This window comes from Euprymna scolopes, chromosome 41, assembly GCF_053919585.1.
Source record: "Euprymna scolopes isolate OS-2025 chromosome 41, ASM5391958v1, whole genome shotgun sequence".
Taxonomy (NCBI): domain Eukaryota; kingdom Metazoa; phylum Mollusca; class Cephalopoda; order Sepiida; family Sepiolidae; genus Euprymna; species Euprymna scolopes.
The window spans coordinates 58100992-58124153 of record NC_136522.1 but is presented as its reverse complement, the minus strand read 5'-3'; positions in this window follow the sequence as shown (position 1 = coordinate 58124153).

Here is a 23162-nt window from a genome sequence, read left to right as displayed (position 1 = left end):
AAAACCTTGACACCTCAAAAGCATGTGGACCCGATCTTACCCCAGCTGTGCTATTAAAAAAGTGCTCAGCCGAAGTAGCTCCAGTTCTCTCCAAACTCTACAACAAATGTCTTAATGAAGCTTGCTTCCCGGGCTGTTGGAAAACTGCTTCTGTTGTACCAGTATTCAAGAATTCTGGCGAAAGGACAGACCCATCAAATTATCGCCCCATTAGCCTCCTCCCACTTTTTGCCAAAATATTTGAGACCATAATTAACCATGCTCTAGTCCATCATCTTACAGATGCTAAACTACTGACTGACAAACAATATGGATTTAGACAAGCCCGTTCCACAGCAGACATCCTCACTGTGATCTCTGAACGTATATACCATTCACTGGACAAAGCGGGGGAAGGCAGAGCGGTAGCTCTAGATATATCTAAGGCTTTTGACAGGGTATGGCATGAGGGTCTCCTCAGTAAAATCAGATCATACGGTATCACTGGTAGAATACTTAACATAATTAAATCCTTCTTAGATAAGAGAAAAATCCAGGTAGTCCTCGACGGTCGCACATCTAAACAATATGATATAAATGCGGGAGTGCCCCAGGGTTCTATCCTTGGACCTCTATTGTTCCTGATATTCATAAATGACCTCCCCGACAACATTGCCTCTGAGATGGGTATATATGCTGATGACACTACACTCTATGGCAGACACGACAGGAAGACGAATGAACACATTTCTAAAGAAATGGCAGAAACACTAGAGGAAGACCTCCAATCTGTAGTGGAATGGGGACAAAAGTGGTTGGTCGCGTTCAATGCTGCCAAGACTAAACTAGTTTCATTCAATAATTACAAGAAACCCTCTCTACCACCCATAGCAATGGCCAACGACTCTTTATCTGAGAGTCCATCTTTCAAACTCCTTGGCCTAACGTTCACAGGAAACATGAGTTGGAACAATTACATTGAAGGCATTGCCAGGGCCGCTGCAAGAAAGGTAGGCTCTCTCTACCGTGCTAGAAAACTACTAACACCCGAAAGTATCCTGTACCTCTATAAGGCCACCATTCGCCCATGTATGGAGTATTGCTGCCACATCTGGGCTGGTGCATCTGCTACTAGTCTCTCGCTCCTTGACAAGGTTCAAAAGAGAGTCGCAAACCTGATAGGCCCTGAACTGGCATCTAAGCTTCAGCCTCTCTCCCATCGACGAAATGTTGCATCCCTCTGCCTTTTCTACAAGTATTTTAGTGATGAATGCTCTGACGAACTGCAATCACTTGTGCCCCCACGACGCGAGCACCCTCGACAAACCCGACAGGCTACTAGATCCCACCCCCACACTGTAGAGATCCCTAGATGTAAAAGATCTTTTTACTCCAATAGTTTCTTCCCCAGAACCGCAAGACTCTGGAATTCCATTCCAGGTCCCTGCTTCCCCAACAGTACTGACGTGCAGAAGTTCAAGTGTAACGTGAACCGACACCTTGCTGCCCAAATCCCTACATAGTACCCCAGTAGTTGTTTCCCCTGATAGTAGCCCCATACACCAAAGTGGCAATTTGCCTTGTTTGAGGTGAAAATGTAATAAAAAAAAAAAATCATCATCAACATCATCAGAATCATTATAATCATTATCATCATCAACATCATCATCATCATGATAATGATGATGATCAACATTATCATCACCATTAACAACATCATCATTATCATCATCATCATCATCATCATCATCATAGCATAATCATCATCATTATAATCATCATCAACGGCATCAACATTAACAACATCATCATCATTATAACAATCACCATTACATCATCATCATCAACATCAGCAGCAGCAGCTGCTTCATAAGCATCACCATCATTATAATCATCAGCATCAGCATCATTATAAGCATCAATGTCATCATAATAACATCGTTATCTTCATCACCATTATCATAATCATCATGTAATAATTGTATGTGTTTAAAAATGCTACCATAATTTTAAAAAGGTGATTAACTACTTCTTTAATCAGTATCTAATCAAACAAATTCGCTTTTCGCCGAATATTTAAAACGTTTAGCGTAAAAAAATTGTTTGTTCATTAAAAATATTTAATGTGTTTATTTTTTTATAGCTAATACAAAAGATATACAACTTTTTGGATTTACAAATTTTTGTAAAAATATCATGCCTGGCGCATATTGGGATGGATGGCTCTCGTCTGGGAGAGGCCCCGTGTTTTGACAAGCTTCTCGGTTTGACCTTTACTCCTGATCTGAAATGGAATACGTACATCAAGTCTATTGCCAAGGTCGCTGGAAAGATGGTGGGATCCTTCTACCGCTCCAGAAGATATCTTACTACTGATGCTATTCTCTATCTGTATAAAAGCCAAGTACGTCCAACGATGGAATACTGCTGCCATATCTTGGCGGGAGCTGCTAAAAACAGCCTATCCTGCCTTGACAGAGTACAAAATAAACTTCGTGGATTAGTGGGAGATGCCCTTTTCTCTACCCTGCAATCTCTCTCCCACAAAAGAGACGTTGCGAGCCTATCCTTGTTTTATCGTTATTTCCATGGCAGGTGCTCGTCTGAACTCCAATCTCTGGCCCCCTCGCCAATCTTTCATGAAAAACACCCGTCTAGCTGAATCCACTGTGAAAAATTTCCCCCACTCTTTATCTGTGCCTAAATCAAAACGTGGATTCCATGAACAAAGCTCCTTTTTTAGAACTGCACGCCTGTGGAACTCTGTTCCGTCTGCCTGCTTCCCTCCGGACTACAACTTGGATGTCTTCAAGTTCAATGTTAACAAATTCCTAATGAACCGCCCCCTTAAGTGAACACTTTCAAATCTCCACACTAACGTACTGTACTTGCAATAACCCTTATCCCTGAGTGGCTTCCGGGCCTTGATAAGTGGTGACCACCGTGTAAAAAAAATATCGCACGTTGCAATAAAACTGAAGTGAAATAAACAGGAACAAAAACACACACACACACACACCAGCAAAATCTTTAATAATCTGTTTAAAAAAATAGGGTAATTTTATGTTGGAGTGTCTTCAAAAAGAAACTGTAGGCTAAATGTTAAAACAAACCCCCCACCCCAAAAAATAAACTAAAAATGGCGTTAATCGAGTTTTTCATATAATGTTTCATGTATTTATATTTGAGGACGAACCGCATGTGAGGAACTTCGCTCCATACGCCGATGCACAGTCATCGTTTATCGTTGGAAAAAATACATTAAGAATGCTTGTAGTTTTGCATAATCAAAAAAAAATTGCAGCACAAAAAGTCGCTCGATTTTATGGACCGCTTCCGTCTTTGTTGCTCTTTAAATTCGTCAGCTATATAAGTAGGAGGCTTTACTTTCGGAAATCCATCAAGATTGCTGAAGTAAGATACTCTATCAAAACCCCCAATACTAATGATTACAAAAATACTATCCCATTGATTACTGTATACGCAATAACCCTTATCCTTGAGTGACCTTCCGGATTTGATAAGTGGTGACCCCCATGTAAAAAAACAAAAACAAACAAAAAAAACTATAGTTATGTGACTTCCAGAAAAAAGGTACACCTACTCCTTTATCAGTTTTTAGTGATAACATAACAGAGAGTCAGTGGTGGGTTATGACTAGGGCTAGGATGACAGCATATCCTTTTATATTGTTTTGACTCTTGAGTATGTATCCGTTGATATATTATATGCTTTTATATAAAGTATTGTGGTTCTCAGTTGATTAATTGTGTCTGTGTCGGATATATGCTCGAGAGTCAAAACAATGAAAATAATATGCTGCTGTCATAGCCCCAGTACTAATCAATAATCCGGCAGCAAATCTAACGAAATTTTATTTTTGAGTAATTTTTCTCTTTGGCTAGTGCTGAACAATTTATATTAAAATATTTTATCGTTTAATTTTGGAAACGGGGATAGATTATTTGTATTATTTGGCTTGTTAGGACTGCTGTTCCCTTAGATGGTGACTGGATAAAAGTTCTGAGTAACTCCAGTCATGGCTGACAAAACGAAAACATATTAAACCCATGGATTAAATAAAGGGTCCCTTTAGAAATTCAGGGCGGATTCTGGAGTTTTATTAAAACATTTCCGAGTTCGACCGATAATCATAAATAAGATCGGAAGTTACATCGAGTGGAACGTTGTGAAAATCACACTTAAAAACCGTATTTTAAATCATCCAAATAATACGACTGCGTTAAAAGTACTTAAAATGATCAAAACTTATTTGTACAATATATTCAATAATGTGTTTATGAATTATGGTTGATATAACTATAAAAGCAGATTTAGCAAAACGTGAATGGATCGTGACGTAATCTTCCATGGATCGTCTTATGATTTTCTTTTTCATTTAAAATCCATATATCACTAATTAAATTCCTTTGGAGAACTAATTGTTATCAAATCTGGTGCCATTAAAGTAACGTGTTTTCATTGCTCTTAAACGGAAATCCTGGTATCTGAATTGAACAAGATTAACACCAAAATAAGGATATGCGCGTAGCAGGTGCGCACGGACTTTCTCAGTGTTAAGTAATTTATAAGTGCGTGCAGGTGGATAAAACGAGAAATCATTGTTTCATTTATTAGAATCACGCATTAAATACATTGTCTTTGAGACTTTCATATCTATCTATCTATCTATCTATCTATCTATCTTTTTATCTACCTATTTACTGCTATATAAAAACTGCATTGTGGATGTGTGTGAGTTCCTGTCTCATAGGTTTAGAAAACGTTGAACCTATCTTTTGCCAAATTCCACACACAGCTAATTTATGTGTCTGGTAGTGTTCTTCGATGAATTTTTACGGGGGAAAAATAATTTGTTACACCGACCATGGGAATTAATAACAGTAGTTTATCATTTTTGATGCGGTTTTGTGTCTGCGTATTGAACATGTATGAAGCGGCTTGTTGATCAGTAATGATCCTAAAATGTCGACCGAGTAATAGATCACGCTATTCACGCACAGATTCGACAACAATTGCTGATTCACGTCCTACTACTGAATGTCGACGCTCCGACCGCGTTAGAGTCCTGGAAAAATACGCAACTGGCCGTCCATTTTGAGAAAGGCAGGTTGCTAATGCTGTCGCAGATGCATCCGTTTCTATTGTAAATGGAACTTCATCCTCAGTGACTGAAACTGAAGCCTTTCAAATTTCATCTTTTATTGTCTGAAATTAATTTCTGAGTTTTTCAGTGATAGGAAATAGTGTAATCTTTAACAAAGGTGAAATTCGATCGGTGAAATTCTCTATCCATCGTGAATAGTATGAGAAGAGACCTAAGGCTATTTTGAATGACTTGCTACAGTTCGGAATTGGTAATTCTTTCAGTTGTGTAAGTCTGTCTGGATCATTTTGGTTGGTTGTTTTTGTTTTACGGCATATCAACCTTTTTCAGATTATTTAATTCCAAATCCAGTGATTTTGAAGAAAAAATGTTTTAATAGAGGATATTTGTTTTTTTTTTTTCAAGACGGTTTCTATTTAACCCATAGTTGGGACCCTAACAGATATTACCACTCCGGGTACGAGTAGACCTGGGAGCAATGGAAATTAAAGAGTGGCTTCACACTCCCCAAAGCCCGCAAGCTGGGGCCTCATCATCGTATATATTTTAAGGACACTGTCTGGATCAGGACTGATTGTTCCATTTTACAAGAGGTGCCTAAAAACTTGAGTTTTGTTATACCGTATTCATATTTTTCAGGGTACAGTTGTAGATTAAGACGATCGACAACTTTTACAAATGCTTTCATATTTTCGTCCAATTCCTCATACATTTTTTTCCGTTAACAATGTCACATAATGCAATCGTTTTTTGTGTAAATTGATCTCGAATCTGTTGTCGCTATATTGTTAATCTCATACCTGTTTTCGTCATATTCTTTCCGTAGGTGGTCGACTGAGCTTTAATCTATGACCCCCTCATTCGTAATTATTTACCTTATTTCAACAACCACAAGCACTTTCTTCACAATTTACTTGCCCCTAAAACTAAACGAAAATTCCATTAAGCTAGTTCTCCGGCTGACTATAACATGATATCCTCCAAATCTTACGTGACAAAATTCCCAACTCGCCGACCTCTTAAATGAGCAAGCCATACACCAGTTCCATCATAACTGACTCTGATGTTTGACCATCTACCTAACACTTAACCTATATTGTACAGTTGTATTCCCGTGTGGGTCGTGTATATATTCCATCGATATATACACATGTATTTAACGAGAGTCTGTGGTCTGTTCTTTATAAATGTATTTACGTGTGATGCCCTAGTTTTCAAAATGTCACAAAACAACTTATCTGGTGTTTGTTCATATATAACAAGTAAGGGACGGATTAAAAATCTTATCTCTTGTCAGAAAAAGGAAGACACGCCTTCAAGAAAAGGGATGAATGCCATTTAATGGGGTTACAACATTTTGCCAATTAGAGAAAATATTTGGTATATCTCTGATCTTGTTAGCTGGAAAGCTGCAACGAAAATTCTACCATGAAAAACAGACCTCAGGTTTCTTTTCGACAACCTTTATTTTAGTATGTTCTTCCCATCTTGGTATAGTTCTGTCTATATCTTAATTATCGATCTTGTCTCTGGTGGGTACCATCCCCTCTATTGACCGTTTCTCTAGGCCGCCCGTGACAGACTGAGAGATCCTTGCCTGGTCTTCTGTCACGGACCTTTGTTCATTAAAACCATACCTTTCAATTCTATTCTATTAAATACACTTCTAAACATTTTTATTATTTTTCTTTTTTTTTTTTTGACTAAATTATTTCTACATTAAAGTCCAGTCCTATTTCAAAACATTCTTTCGTTGGTCAATATGAAAGTGCAGTATCTGTTCATCGGATGCTGGCCATCAATTTCTTGTTATCTTTCAGTAAACGAGTAATCCCTCACGACTGACACACTTTTTAATTTTTTTTTCTCCACACTAAAAAACGACCCATGTGTCTATCTCTACCGTCGTAATTAGGAATATTGTCATCAGTTCAAATTATCTGTCTATCCGGCTCGGTCATAATATAATACAGGGATCTCTCAGCCTTGGTAGTTGTTAACCTTCGCAAGTAAAAAGAAAATGTTGTATAGGTATCTAGGGATCTTTACCTAGAGTGTAGGGGAGGGATTTTGTTGCTTGTAACGTTAGCAATGGATCATTACGTCAAGGGGTTAGAGTTCGCCGGAGTACCTGCCATTAAAATAAAAGTTTAGTAAAATAGGCACAGCGATGCAAATTTGTCGATGTGACAGGGGGTGGAGTTTGATTGACAGTGCGGGACCTATTAAATTGGTGACTATTTTTTGAACACTGTCTTTTTGTGAGAGATGGGTAGCAGATGCACAAGCCCAAACATGACACCAATACTTCATGCATGGATGAATCGTGGCCTTAGAGAGTTACAGGATACTCTCAAGCGTAGGTAACATTCAAGCATAGTTGAAAGAGCCTGCCTTCCTCGCAGCCTTAGCAATGCATCCGATGTATGTGTTCCAAGTAATGCTCACTCACTCACTCTTTCTCTATCTTTCTCCCTCTTCTTTCTGTCTATCTCTCTCTCTCTGTGAACATTTAGCGAAAGAGTTTCAATGAAGAACTTCAGACAGTTTATCATTAGCCATGAATATCAGTGGTTTGAAAGGTTACTATTAATTATCAAAGTTTTACTGTTTAAAAATTATCTGTACAGACAACTTGCTGCCCAACTCCCCACATAGTATCCCTGTAGATGGGGTCCTAAATAATAGCCATTATGTCCAATTGCCGAAACTTACTAAAACAAAATGAAAGAACTTAACAGGGTATATACAATTTATATGTTAAACATCTATCACAAAAAATACCTCAACGATTTCTTTGATTTCTTTTTCTGCCCCTCTTTTCGTTCTTTTGGGGGAGTATTACAAAAAAATGTTTATTCTGGTAATTTTTACAGATCATTGTGTGAAAACTCATAGGTAGTATGAAAAAAAATTAAATGATTATTTCAGTTTGCAAAAGCTATTGCCGTCTCTAATAATATCCGGGTCTTTCCTAATTGCTAGACATACGAGGACGGAATCTAGTTCACAGCTTGTGCGGCGCCCACTGACAATCGGAGCTAATTAGCGAATGGGTGAGAACACTGGCGGTAGGTTATTAGGATCTATAGGCGGGGTTAGGACAAGGTTAGAGGATGTAAAAATATTTAAAAAAGTAAAATTCGATTTTTTCAAGAGAGGGAGTTGTCAAAGTTAATGAATGTCTTGCAAATCGCTCCAGGAAAGTCGGAGTGAATCTTCACAGTTGAAAGCAAGAATTATATAGGAAATACATTAAGCTAAGTCTGATCGATATTTAGTCATCTTTGAGAGTGAATTCAAATTAGTTTCACACTATCCGTAGTGAGTTTTTTCATATATATATATATATATATATTTATATATATATATATATATATATATATATATATATATATATTTATATATATATATATAATAGCATGGGTATCCGGCGTTTTCCGGTTGTTTTTAGGTGTGTGTAAGGGGGGAAATAAAGTAAAGAATAAGTGTAGTAATAAACCTGTTTAAATATATATAAAAAAAAACGATGTTAAACTTCGTAACCCCCCCCCAAAAAAAAAGACAGCGAACAAACGTAAAACTTCTTTAGAAAAACAAAATGGAAAAATCCGGTGAAAAAAATTATGAACGTGTTCGGGAAAATCAAAACAAAAAAAAAACACAGCGAAAAGAGCGAAAAAATGGCATAAATAGCCCTTCGAATCGGTTGAGTCCATGGTGCGTTTCACCCAGAACACAGAACGAAAAGGGACGTTAAAATTTCATTCCAGTTTTTTAAGCAACTACGAAGTAAAGAAAACCCAAACCGGTGTTCCTCCGTAACTGTCCCTTGTGAACGATCCCGCAACATTGTAAATGGTGGCGGGGAAGGAGGAATTTCTTAGGGAGAAATTATTTTACTACTTCCGTTGATTTTTACTGATTTTTGCAGTGAACTCTCACCAGAAAAAATAGAGGAATCTATGATTATCGGGGAAGTGGAGAGGTAATGGCCCTATAACACACCTCAGATATTGTGTTGCACTTTGTGCATATTACATTTGCATGACATGTCTTGATTTTTAATCCTATTAAGGTCTAAATCAGAGGGGAAAATGAGTTGATTTTATATATATATATATAGGGATATATATGTACATAAATATATATATATATATACACATATATATGTACATGTACACACACGCACACACACACACATATATATACATGCACACACACACACACATATATATATATACATATATATATATATATATATATATGTGGAGGCTCCTTCAGTCTTTCACAGACTATGGATACCCACGAATCGGTGCTGGCACGTGAAATTTTTGAGCAGGACATAAGCATCTTCAATCATACCTCTCCTGAGTCACCATTTAGACAGGTCATGAGCATTTTCAACCTTACCTCTCCTGAGTCACCATTGAGGCAGGACATGAGCATTTCAACCATACCTCCTGAGTCACCATTGAGACAGGACATGAGTATCTTCAACCATACCTCTCCTGAGTCACCATTGAGGCAGGACATGAACATCTTCAACCATACCTCCTGAGTCACCATTGAGGCAGGACATGAGCATCTTCAACAACACCACTCCTGAGTCACCATTGAGGCAGGACATGAGCATCTTCAACAATACCTCTCCTGAGTCACCATTGAGGCAGGACATGAGCATCTTCAACCATACCTCCTGAGTCACCATTGAGACAGGACATGAGCATCTTCAACCATACCTCTCCTGAGTCACCATTGAGGCAGGGCCTGAGCATCTTCAACTATACCTCTCATAAGTCACTATTGTAAAATACCATTGCCAAGTGACTTGTATGTATAGGACGACTGTAAATAAATGCCGAGATAGGCGGAGAACACATACATCGACTAGTATTCCCAAATGGTCACCGATCTGTTACTAACCAGGCTCCACATCGCTTAACTCCAGTGATCTGACGAGAACCGGTGTGTCAACGAGATTATATATATATATATATATATATATATATATATATATATATATATATATATATATATATATATTAGTTAAGGTTTTCTTTTTTATCCGTATATAGTTGAATTCCATTGTCTACTTATAGACTTTTCAAGAGTCGGCTTATGCAAGTAATAGGTCAATTTCTATTTATTTTAGTTAAGGTTGTATTTTTTGTTGTTGTTTATCCTTATATACTTGTATTCTCTTTTGTAATAAAAAACTCTTTAGAAGTCGGATTATGTAGGAGCTAAGCCCATGAGAGGTTAAATTTATGTTTCTTAAAAGCTTCGATTAAAAAATGTAAAAATAAACTAGGCGACTTTCTCACACCGGATCTCCGAGGCGGAGACGTTAACCTTAATATCGTTTAAAAACTCAACAAAACTACGTAAACAGATAAAGGATAAAACACTTAACAGTAACTTGTCTTTGGCATCATGGCGTAATGGATTAAGGCGCTGGACTGAACTACATAAGGTGTGGGAATCCTAACAACAGTCAAGTTACGCTAAAGACGAGTAGAGCTCCGAAACACCCGTGCCCGTAGATTACTGTTTTTAAAGTAATAAATAATTATATATAAATATATATATATATATATATATATATATATATATATATATATATATATATATATATATATAAAGTAAGATATGTGAGTATATATGGTTAAGTCCAAAAATGCAATATACAAAATTATCACGCCGGAAGTTGACACGATTTAGAAAAAATATATATATAAAACGGACCGGAAACCATTAAACATGAAACGAGATACGAAATAATACAGAAATGATTTATGAAAAATACCTAAGTTTCAACAATACTTGTACCATCACGAAACAATTAAAAATAAACTTCGATTTCCATTTCCTAATTCAAGTGAAGGCAGCAGCATTGTGTTATGATAAATTATTTATAACAAAATTGTGTGCTAAATTTTGTGAAAAAGATTCCATCTAAAAATATAAAATATATATACATATTTTATAGAAGCATTCATTTACGAAAATATTTATTTTTTGCATGAATATATTTTCATATTAAAATATATTTATGGAAATATAAACTATGAAAGATTAAATTGCTTTCATAAATTTAATATTTCCACGTGAATAAATTTTAAGTAGTAAAATATATTTATAGACAGTAGAAAACAAAGTGTTTATTTTTTATTGTTTTATGTAGTTTCGTATTTCGTTTCATGCTTACTTATTTCCGTTGCATATTTAGTAAAACTGAATCCACTTTACGTAGGATAACTTTGTGTACCGAATTTTTGAATGCATATATATATATATATATATATATATATATGTGTGTGTGTGTGTGTGTGTGTGTGTGTGTGTGTGTGTGTGTGTGTGCGTGCGAAAAAAGGGTGAGAGATTAATAAGTGTGAAATTGTCGATCAATTTTTCAGAGGAGAACATGACAATATGGAGGGTATATTTAAATTTATATGCACGATCCTTTCGGAAACGATATCCTTTTTATTTATTCAATATTTACAAATAAAATAATCGAGCAATAAGTAGAATATTTCTCGATGTCGTCCCCTCATCAGCATAAATGAGGGGGACTGTGGTAGAAGCCAGTACATTTTTACCAGCTTATTACAGCAAATAAAATTTGTAAACCTAGAATAAAGAAAAATATATTTTTTTAAAGCGGAATTGAATTCTTCGGTTTATATGTTTGATATTAGATTCAATTTCAAACATAGAGAGAGGGCTCTTATCGCACTTGAGATTTGTGGAGTACTAACCAACTAGTAGATGGTCTGCAAAAAAAAAAAAAAAAAAAGATCCGTTTTCATCAATGGAGAAATGGAATTGCTCTCTTTTCGATCGCAATAATTTTCTCGTTCCATCGTATACACACACACGCACACACACACACACACACTCACACACACACACACACACACACACACACATATATATATATATATATATTGCAAAAAATATTATACATGATTCAAAATATCGTAAAATAATTAAAACAATATTTAAATGTTTCTTTTAATAAGTAATTCTTTTTAATACTAAGACAGCGAACTAATACATAGGGTAGAGGAATTATAAGTTAAATAAAAGGTGAACAAAAAAAGAATGCATAGGATATATATATATATATATATATATATATATATATATATATATATATATTGCAAAAAATATTATACACGATTCAAAATATCGTAAAATAATTAAAAACATATTTAAGTGTTTCTTTTAATAAGTAATTCTTTTTAATACTAAAACAGCGAACTAATACAGAATAACAAAGTTGACAAATCGATTCTCTTGGAATCACACACGTTAAACTTCGTCGAGCCTGAACAATAGCAATTTGTGAATGCCAGGCGCTATATGGAGTATCACGTCGACACTTCTCCGCTAGAAGTGCAAAAATCTAATGTCGTCATCTCTCCCGACCAGAATGCATAAGCAAAGAGAGCCGCGTTTCATTTTGCTTTTTCTTAGTAACTCTATCGTTACGAAAAACCCTGTTAAACTCGCCTAGTGTCACTGGTACTTCAACCAGGCACATAGACACTAACTAGGAGATGTCGTTCTTTTTATTATTTGAAAAAGCTGGAAGTGTGTTGGTATTAGGTTTCTAGGTATACAGAGAAACACAAAATAATTCCAAGGGTTGAGCTTTAAGTGCTTTGCCCGAATTGACGTTTTGCATCTCCCGAGATCGATATCATCCTTAATAAATATTGACATTATCACGGATATCGCCACCATAAACCTGTGACGAACATAACCCGGCGAGGTGTTATATATTCATTAACGTATTCTTTTTCTCCTGAACAAAATACACCGAATCAGATGACGTGAACTCCCATGAGATCTCAGAGGACGGGAAAATGCGTGACATTTCCCATACATCTTCAAGTAGCGAGCCTTGGCGCATTAAACAACGACTGTCATCGGCGACATATATCGCAAGTCAAATACATTGATCCGGCTTGGTAAGCCGATGTTATATTGCACTGCGTGTAATTCGCGCTCCGCACTTGTCTCATGCCCAATACACCGAAGTAATATGATGTTGCTCAAGCGGCTGCAGACTTTGATTTGGAAAGAGCTATGAGAAATAACAAATAAACTCAACCAGGGCGGGGAGTGGAGTGATGGGACGTGAATCAGGTAATTCCAATCCCGTCGCACCTACCCCTAGCCTACGCTATCTATCTATCTATCTATCTATCTATCTACATATATATGTATATATATATATATATGTATTTATCTATCTATCTATCTATCTATATATATATATATATATATTTATCTATCTATCAATCTATCAATCTATCTATCTATCTATATATATATATATATATATTAATCTATCTATATATCTATATATATATATTTATCTATCTATTTATCTATCAATCTATCTATTTATCTATCAATCTATCTATCTATCTATTTATCTATATATATATATCAATCTATCTATAAATATATATTTATCTATCTATCTATCAATCAATCTATCTATCTATCTATATATATATATATATTTATCTATCCATCTATCTATTTATCTATCTATTAATCTATTTATCTATCTATCAATCTATCTATCAATCTATCTATTTATCTATCTATCTATCTATATACATATATTTATCCATCTATCTATATATATTTATCTATCTATCTATTAATCTATCTATCTATCTATATATATTTATCTGTCTATCTATCTATCTATCTATCTATTTATCTATCTATCTATTTATCTATCTATCAATCTATCTATCAATCTATCTATCAATCTATCCATCTATCCATAAAGCTATCTATCTATCTATATGTATATATATATGTATTTATATATATATATATATGTATTTATATATATATATATATATATAAAATAAAATTCTTGATATTGAACAGTTATTCAAATCTTCAAAAGAAACTCATAAATCTATCAGAAATATATACAACATTTTAATTATTCGGCAAGAAATACAAATAAAAAAAGAAAAAATAAACTTATCCCATCGGATTTCGAAGAATGCAATGCTTCTCGTCAGAGGTAAGAGGTTTGCAAAATATACATTAACTTTTGCAGGTTAATGTATCACAGGAAGCAAACAATATGAAGTTTATCATATTCGCATAAAATTGTTATTTTACAGTTTGCGACAGTTTGAAGGGAGTCAAGGTGGTTGAGAAAGAAAGTAACGGACAAAAGGTAGAACAAAGGATATGCTGAAATTCCAATGGAAGAGATTGTAAACGTCCAGAACAGAACTTTATATATATATATATATATATACATATATATATATATATATATATATGTATATATATATATATATATTAATTTATAAAATATATATGGCGATTAAGCTACACTGAATATTCCGCGTTTCATACACTCTAGAACTCTTCAACCTTATGCGCATAAGCCTGAAGAGTCCTTAGAGTGGATGAAACGCGGAATATTCAGTGTAGCTTAATCGCCATATATATTTTCTAAATTACTAACTAGCTCTACCTACGTATTTAGCACTTTTGAAGTAAATACTTAAAGTTTATGCAGAAATCTATACTTTCGTATATTAATTTAATGTGAGTAAATTAATAGTTATATATATAACTATGTATATATATATATATATATATGTATACATATATAACTACTTCATTTACTCACATAAAATCAATATACGAAAGTATAAATTTATGCGTAAACTTTAAGTATTTACTTCAAAAGTGCTCAATACGTAGGTAGAGCTAGTTAGTAATTTATAAAATATATATGGCGATTAAGCTACACTGAATATTCGGCGTTTCCTCCACTCTAGGATTCGTCAGAATTCCAAATGCGCCCCTTTCATGCCAAAGATCCTACTGTTGATTCTATATGTCTGATTTTACTGCTAGTGATAATAGCTTCACCTTAAGTTTAAAATGGAAACGTTAAGTATTCTTGTGAAATTGTGCTTGAAACAGAAACAAAAATGTTGTTATTCCATAGTATGCATTCAAGAGCTCTCCTAGTAGGCATTTAAGTCCCCTCATAGTAGACACTCAAATTCCCGCTTCAGAATTACAGTTCTTTCCTAGTAAGTATTCAAATGTGCGCGTCTGTCTTGATAACGATAATGTAAGAACTTCGGCTTTTGCTTTAATTAAATGGTGGACTATTAACTCGCAGTAATTTTCCATTAATTTGTTACATTAAATATTTATGTACTTAAATTCTCTTTAATTTATATAAATAGTAATTTAATTGTCCGACATCCGGTGTCAAAAAACATAATCTTCGCAAATGTTATTGCTTGAGAAACGAATTATCCCCCTTTATTACCTCTCGTTATGAGTTAAAAATCATTACAACTATTTCCTCTACAAAAATTAAAAAAATAAGTAAATACAATAAACATGGCTGTCTGTTTACGATTTCAAATTGGCTGTTTATTTTTATAATCTAAAAAGTCATCCTGAGAGGAAGCTGCGTTTTATATTATGGTTACTTTTAAAAATTTGTAAAAAATTAGCAAGTGAATTCACATCCGTTTCTTTTATAATTTATATTGAAAATTATTCGGAAACAAAACAATGTGTTCTGTGTTGGGTTTTCATTTAAAATATTTTTTTATTAATTCTTTTTTAATTAATTCTCTTTAATTAATACTTTTTAATTAATTTTTTAAATTACTACTTTTTATATTTTTTTATTTAATACTTTTTAATTATTTTTTAAATTAATACATTTTAATTAATTCTTTTAAAATTAATTCTTTTTTAATTAATTCTATTTTTATATAATTTATAAAATGTCGGCGAAAAAATCGACCCCTCATTGTACAAGACGGTCGATTTTAGTTTGCAGTAATTGATGCTTTTAGATAATTTTTCGATATTTGCCGTCCGAGATATCGAGCTTCAAAATAATACCGATCTTCCCAGGACCGTTACTTCTGTCAAAAGTTCTTGCGAGACATACATATATATATACATACATTTAAACAGACAGGTGAGATTTATATTATATATGACTGTAAAACAAGAAAAAGTTGGCATTTCAGTTCGAAAAGTAAGAATTGCTCAACGGAAAATAAAAAAAAGGAACATTTTAATATTTGTAATATTAATATTTTCTCTGTTTACTTTCGGTGGATGTCTATATAAGTCATACACATCTGGAGAGAGAATGAGAGAGAGAGAGAGAGAGAGAGAAGGTCTTCCAGCATGCATGACATTTTTCTGCCTCACTTACCACACACACACTCACCCTTACAGCTAAACGCAGTTATGTTTTGCCTCTCTCTCTTCTGTCAATAGACAAACGTTTACTGTAAATAAACTTCCATGTCGAAAACTTCGTCTATGGTGATTTTGAGGACAAAGACTAAAGAATTGTCAGGTGTATATATAATTTCTCAAGCATCTGAAAAGTTCAAAGTAGAAAATTAAATATACATTTCATGACGCAACAATTATTGCTATATTAATAATTGTTTTTCGCATTTTGTTTTCTGACATTTATTATTCTGTTTTTTGTTTAAACTGCTTATGAATTATTACATTTAGAAGAAACGCCTGAACATGTTGAAATTATAATTTTTAAATATGTCGTAGAAATAATATTACACGCTAGAACAACCGAAATAATGTATTTCAATCACGCACGTGTGAAAATAAGGAAATCTGCGAATTTCGGATACTTGCAAAAGAGATATGTCCAACACCACATACAAATTAACAATGCCAAATAATTATTAATCAGTGCTTTGTTTAAAAAAGATCGACTATTGGTAATTAAATACTGTTTAAATATATAAACTTGCAAAACAATAAGTTTCCACCTTCAAAAAAGATAATCAGCTGATAAATTGACTTCTTTTCATGAAACAAAATATAATCAACTCCAAAACTGTATAAGTTACTTCAGAAATGGAACAATCGACTTATAAATTGATTAATCAACTTCAAATAAGAATAAACATGTAAATTGAGAAATGCTCAATTCCAGAATAGATTAATCAACTGCAAAATAAGATGCAATCAACTTCAAATTGAGAATTAATAGAATTATAAATAAAGTATATATTCATTTATTTCTTTTAACTTAAAAGGGATGAAAATAAGATAAACTTTGTAAATAAAGTTATTTGAAATAATGTATAATCTAAGTTTATTACAAAATGGTATTCAAAATATGAAGACAGTGCAAATTGCAGTCGAAATATTATAATTTGCCTCGGAGGCCGGCGTTTCTAATTTACTGAGATGGATTTTTTTTATTAGTTACAGATCCCTGTCAATCACAGCTTAAAAACTCAACAAGTCGGCCACGATACTTATTTTTACGAACGCTTTAATGATTGACCAAACATTATCTAATACAATTAAGCACCGAATTATAGAAATACATTATTTTTATTCTTAATTTAGGAAACTATTAAGATGAGGCGTCATAGTTTGTGTATTCATTTTGTTGCGGACTTTTATCCTCACGGGAGTATAGGAAAAGAAGTCATTTTATTTTATAGAGGTCTTGCTATATCCCTAATCTTGTCAATTGTCCATTTTCATTGCCCATTTTTCCGTCTACGTTTTTTCCTTGTCCGTTTTTATTTCATTTTCCGTTTTTTAACTTTCTGTTGTTTCCTTTTCTGTTTTTCCTTTTCTGTTTTTTCCTTTTCTGTGTTTTCCTTTTGTGATTTTCCCCAGAACGTAAGTTTCTAAAGATGTTATTGCTAACCATGTGCATTACAGAATTTAGGTGGATCAAGATTTCTTAATAATATAACTGGAGCTCTTTCTTTCAAAATCAGGTTATGGTGCAACATTCCGTATAGTGAATGTATGATCTTCATTGATAACAGAATCAATGGATATATAACTCTTGCAAACTATTATAATTGACCATATAAACAGAATAATTTATAACGACTGTGATCGCTCTTTCATGAAGCCATCACCCATTGCAGAAATGTTGAATAATATCTGGGAAAACCTTCATCATCAGGTCACTAATTGAATTTACAACATAATTTGTGCAACTGAAGATCTCTATACAATTTTATTGAACCATCGTATATAAAAAAAAGTGATTAAATAAAGTGCTGAAGACTGATAATCAAAAACAATGTTTCTTCATAAAAGATTCCAAAACTGAAACCCAAAACATGGTTACCACGCAGTATTGCAGAAGTGCCGGATTTTCGCATCACATCTTAAATGAAAAGAAAGAATTCGGGATTGAGTCAAACGTTTGGTTCCCAAGGACAGCAACGTTTTGATTTGATAGGTAAACACTTATTGTAGGCTTTTATGTTTTGTTAGACATATCTCTCTTTTTTACCATTCTAAGGGTAACTTATTGCAATATCTTAATTACATATTAATATTGTAGAGGTCTGTGATTTCGGAATACAATGTAAAATAAAATAGAATTACTTGGCAACTTTCGCTTAACACTTTTCTCGGCGCGAGGTGGATGAACATAAACTTCATAAACTTTATTGTTTTTAAGCAAATTCACATTTTATTGAATTTCGTTTAAAAATGATGGGCGAGAGAACTTCTGTTTATGTTTATATGATTGCTTTCGTGTCAACCTTTTATTGGTTGATTTCAGTCTCCTGCCCGTTTTGGATTGTAATTGTCGAGTTTTATAGGTTTTCGAGTATGCTGACAACGAATGTCACGGTTTTATTTAAGGCAGCTAAGTCGTTTACAAAATATGAAAACATATGAAATTTAACGAAAATGTTTCACAAACAAGTAGTTAGTCATGCGCATGCGTGTAAATGAAGCAGACGGCAAAGCAAATCCTTTCCACCCACTGATGGAAAAAATCAGGTGTTTATTTCGAAATATGTTCTAAACATAAGGAGGTTTGGAGTGTATGTTCTACAAAGCGGTTGTTAATATAGTAATGTTGACGATGTTTATTCTGAAAGTCGGCTTTAATATGGGGAGGTTGGGCGTGGTTATTCCGAAAGCCGTTATGAACATGTGAGCTGGGGTGTTATTTCGAAAGCCGTTCTTTACCTGAGGAAGTTGGGAATGTTTGTTGGGAACGCCATCCTGTACATGAAGATGCTGGGGGGGTGTTTATTCCGAAAGACGTTTCGCATGCGCATTATTAATTCCTTGGTTGTGAAAAAATAGGTATCAGTGATTACATTAGCTTTTACATTGGATAACAAATGTTCTCCTATCTGGTAAACCACTTACCAGCCTAAAATTTAACTGTTATATTCGTTGTTAGCATACCCGAAAACTCATAAAAGTCGACACTACTAATACGAATACTTAGTTGTAGTTAATGTAAAAATAATACCGCAAAAATTGTATTTTAATCGGAGAGGCCAATTATTTTTTTTTTAAATTCATTGAAATTAACATTTGTTTTCCCAAAAATTAATGATTATTTATATTTTATTTGTTACGAAAGTTTTTTATTTTATATTAAAATAAACCTCTATTTTGTGTTGTCATAATTTTCTTTAAAATATTTTAATTCGCTAAATGCGTAAACAATCAATATAATACTAAAACTCTGTCGTTCTTAGTTGTTTGGTTGTTTGGTTGCGCAATATCCTCCTCCTACTACTACTAATACTACTCTGCTTCCTCTTCTTGATACTACTATTACTTCTGCTCTTTACAAATACTACAACGCCCCATCTTCCTCCTCTTACAACTACTACTACGCCTCCTCTTCCCTATCCTACTTTTACTACTCCTGGGGTTGACATGTATTCTCCCTACTACTACTCTAAACAGAATCACTCATAGAAATCTATCTATATTTTTCATTTTAATATACTTTCATAGAAATGTTTCTGTTATGTCACAAAAAACTATTTTGCGTACGTCACAAGTGTCATGCTCATACATTAATTCCATAGCTAATATAACATACTGACCCCTTAGATGATATTTTGCAACTATTCTATCCTACAACTATACTGTCGCATTTTTCTCACAATAAATAAACTTTGACCTGTTGACAACGTATTTTTTTACTGTGTACGTTTTCAGCGGCCTATATTTTTTTGCGTTTTAAATTATCCAAATAAACAAGTGTTAATACTTTCTGCATTTTTTTTACATCGTTCATTTCCGTATTACGTTTAAGTTATTTAAACGCAACTTATACTTCAATTGTAATTGTTTTTTTTTAAATGAACAATTATAAACAGAACGACTCATAGAAATCTATCTGTTATGCCACAAAAAACTATTTTCTTTACGTCACAAGTGTTACGCTCATACATGAATTCCATAGCTAATATAACATACTGACCCAACGGGTCACCGGTAGTCTAGTACTTTCTTAAAAGCAACATCCGCATTCGAAAACTTTAGTTTGAAATCAATGTTTGTTTATCTAATCGATTAATGAATAAAAGAGAAAATATATTGGGATGTCTTCGTAGTGTTTCTTTACAAAAATGAAAACGAGGAATTATAGAAAAAAAAAAGGATAGCAATTTAAAGCAAATAAATACGCTATTTAGAGAAAAGTAAATTAACTAAAGGGATCCGAAGTATTAATATAATTTAAAGAAATATAAAATCATTAAAGTTAGGCTACGCTATAAATATTTTAAATTTCGAATCCTGTAGTAATATTTATCTACTAGCGGGATAGTATCCGGCGTTGCCCGAGTGTTTGGAGGTATGTGTGTTGGGGGGTAGATAAAAACAATTGTTTAAAAAAAGTTGGCCGGGTGTTTAGAGGTGTAAAAGAAAAAAAAAGGTAGGTTCGAACCCGAAGCCTTGACGCAAAGATGGAAACGAAAGGGGGCAAAAACTCAGAGACCTAACGATCTCAGCCACGAGGGGAAGAGGAAGTGGAAGCTGTGTTATTTATCGTTTATAAAGTGTAATTAACAGATGCCCGAAAGTTAAGTCGCCCCTACCAGTCGCTTTTTCATACTGAAAAGCAAAAGAAACACGCGGGGATCGAAAAATCTGGAAAAAATAGCGTTTAAAAATCGGGCAAATTAAATACACGTGCGACCCCCGTTCGTAATCCGTACCTATTAACATTTAAGCAGTTTAAAGAAGGGGTGAGCCGACCAAGAAGCCCGGCGAAAAAACGGACATACAGAAAAAATGCGGACATACAGAAAAAATGCACACACATACATACACACACATTTTCGCTTTTATATATATATATATATATATATATATATATATATATATATATATATATATATATATATATATATATATATATATATATATATAAAACTTGGAAAACAAGCAGAAAGAATTATAGAAACGCAGGAATCTGACATAAGCCCAAGTTAGTTTTCTATCAAAACAGTACTTAAAATATGTCCGCTATTCGTGGAAAATTAACTTAGGAAGAGTATGATTTAAAAAAAAATTGATCTTTGTCTTCTTTCGTGAAGAATTTCCAGCAAAAACGTAATTGTCAAAAAATATTTACCGTCATGTAAGACTGTAGCAATTTAAAAAGAAACGTTATATTTTCTAAGCCTGTAGAATACATATTTTGATTTCGCTTGCCGTAATTACGTTTAAGTATGTTTAAAATCATGCAGATATTCGCATTTATTAATAGAAAACACGATAACAAAAGTTTAAAAAAACATGACTTAGTGCCTCAGCTAGAATCGAAACCGCAGCGTTTCAGCCTCGTTCTCTACAGTTGTTTTAATCTAGGAAAACTCTGTAAAGTCTAAATATGTACACATTTAAAGTGTGAATTTTATGTGAGCATGCTCAAAAAGATGTAAAAACATGTCGACCAGCTGAAATGAATTTTCCGCGTTTCCATTTACCGATATACGCGCTATTCATCAACCTACGGCATAATCAGGTTGACACAACGGTTCCCGCTGGATCCCCGAAGTTAAGCAACGTTGAACCCGGTCAGTACTAAATGGATGATCATTTGGGAATTCTAGGTGCTGTATGTGCTCTCCGCTTATCTCGGCATTGTTTCCAGTCGTCTTGCACTTCTTCTTGCCACTGGACTCAAACAGTGCCGATTCAGAAGAGGCGTGGTTGGATATTGCGCAACCCTTGCCTCACAATTTCACGCGCAGCTGCCCCTACAGGGGGTATCCCTTGTCTTTCGAGACTGACCGGAGGCATCATCATCATCATCATCATCATCAACCAAAACAAAGTTTTTCCTGTCATAAATCATCCTTGGTGTATGATTATTATTTTCTGTTAATTGCTGTGTTATGTGACCAGTAGTTTAAACGTTTTACTGTTAGATATTTACACACACATACGTCTGTTTAATTGATGAAGAAAAACAAAGAAAGAAGAAGATTATGTTCTGAAAGTAACTGAATTATGTCTACCACTATTTAGTCAAAAGCGGGACTGCTTCCCTCTGACTCTAGCATAGTGGTGTTCAAATCTACTGTAAATAAGTTGTTCTTCCACTGATTAGAGGAAAAATAAAGTGTTGCCGATATCAACGAAAGTCATATATGATTAGAAATGTGTGAACTTCACAGATTGCAGTTTGTTTTGTATCAAAATTGTTCTTTTAATATTACTGCTTAACACATAACCAATGTCGCCAGCTATTCGAAGGTAAGAGTTTGTGAGATTTTTATTTGGATTATACGGAGAATAAGAAAGGATTTGTGACGGTAATTAACACAGATGACGACTCGGCAAATATTTGATGCCATTTAACTTGAAAGCGACAATGTTGTAGTGTGTAAGGAAAACTTCAGGCGGTAACGTGTTCAACATGTGGAAAGTTCTTAGAAACTAACTCTGTTCATAGAATGCCCGCTTGTAGCGTTTTAAAATAAAACGGACTTTTACTCTGAAGGTCGGAGGCAGGAACCGGCAGAACCTGAAGCTCGGTCGAATATTTTCCATGTAAAAACTGATAAAATATGGGATTTGTATTAACTTCCACCGGTAATAACGTGCGTTTCCACATGCTACACAGCATTCATTAACATCCAGTATGACTTGACCATCGATAACTAGTGAGTCGTTTTTTTTTTTTTACACAGTGATAACCACTTATCAAGGCCCGGAAGCC